Here is a 1,892-nt window from a genome sequence, read left to right on the forward strand (position 1 = left end):
TGTGTGCGCACTGCAAATGTGTCCCCAACACACTCTGAACAGCACACCTCCTTCCAGCTTTGGAATTAATCATGTGATTATTTTAGCAAAATATTTTTTGCACAAATGTCGCCATTTTCCACATTTCCCAGTAGTTACTGCTTTCCTTTAATTACATGAAATTATACGAAACATTAGGTAAATTCAGAGGTGGGAAACTAAGTAAAAGTACTAGAGCGAAAGAGTACTCTGTTAGAAGTAAAAGTCCTGCATTCAAAATGTTACTCAAGTAAAAGTGCAAAAGTATTAGCATCAACATATACTGAAAGTACCAAAACTAAAGCAGTCATTGTTTGATTGGTCCATTTCAGAATAATATCTCTGATATGTTTTATAATTATTGATCATTAAAGTGTTCTCAGAGCTGGTAAAGGTGCAGCTAGTTTTAATGGCATTGTATACTGCAGGGTAGCTGCTGGATTTACTCCAGGTGAACTAAAGATTATATTTACCATCATTAATCCAAACCTGTAACGTAACTGAAGTGTAAAGTAACTAAAGGTATTAAATACATGTAGTGGAGCAAAAGTACATCATTTACCTCAGAATTGTATGGGGTAGAAGTACTAAGTAGCATGACATGGAAATACTCAAGTAAAGTACAAGTACTGTATGTCAAAATTGTACGTAAGTTTACTTTAGTAAATGTAATTAGTTACTTCCCACCTCTGGGTAAATTGTGCAAAAGTAAAAAAGCTCAACTATTTAACAAATGTCTAAACACATTGACAGTGACCAATTGTGTTTTGTTTGTTTTTGTTTGTTTTTTCTTTTCTGTTTCTGTTTATAATGCCCTCTGATGTTATCTGCCCTTTTCTGATGTTTTGTGCCTTTTTCTATGTATTGAAATACTTATTCAATAAAGTTGAAATTATTTTTAAAAGAAAACTGATTTCAGCCTATACTGTAGCTACATACAAAGGAAATATTTTCTTGGACGTTATAACTTTTTGAAGTGAAACAAAAAAAATGACTAAATATATACTGTATGGAGAACCTATGTATTGAAAGAGTTGATGTTTTAACGTTTTTAAGTCTTTGGTTGGATGTAAGGCTTGATGTTGAGAGAATGGTTAGGATTTATATGGTTGGTTGGGATGTTTTAATCTTGGTGTTTGAACTGGAGAAGCAGGGATGTTGTGTGGGTATCTTATAGGTGGAAGCACATGGGGGGAAGGGCAATAAGATGTCTGACTGAAGTACAAGTATATGCCTACCTAAAAGTGGTGCTTACAGTATTTGCATATATTTAGTTATATTCAACCACTCTAATTCAACAACATTTAAATCCATTATTTTACATCCATTCAGAATTAATTCATGTTTGAATGGTGATTATAAGTTGCTTTGGATAAAGGCATCAGCTAAATCAAATGTAGTGCAATACTACATGTTAATAAATACATATCTAACTGGCAAGGGACTTTCTAATGTCTAATGAGTACTTGTGAAAAACAATCTCAATACTGCTTTTCAACTGTTTTATTGTATTTCAGTTATTGCATTTTGTGTTCCTACTCATTTATCCAATCCTTTGACCGTGCTACTGCCCTGCTCCTAACCCTCGTGGGAAAGCTCTCCCATTGAATTCGCTTTCCCCTTTCTTTTTTTCCTTTTGTGCTAATATTTTTGATTACTGCAGATCTCCTGCACTAGCTCATTTAACATTGTTGCATGTCTGAGTGGGCCCTTAAATATGTTATTCATGCAAATCAAAAGCCAATTGACTTGACTATTGACTTGACAATTGACTTTGTGTGAAATACAACTTATTGGTTGCCAGGAGCATCTCTCCTTTCTCTACACAGTTTGAGTTCTACTGAAGTTTGATGTAACAATTTAGCCTTGCAAGC

Source organism: Eleginops maclovinus, chromosome 15 (assembly GCF_036324505.1).
Source record: "Eleginops maclovinus isolate JMC-PN-2008 ecotype Puerto Natales chromosome 15, JC_Emac_rtc_rv5, whole genome shotgun sequence".
In the NCBI taxonomy this organism is placed as follows: domain Eukaryota; kingdom Metazoa; phylum Chordata; class Actinopteri; order Perciformes; family Eleginopidae; genus Eleginops; species Eleginops maclovinus.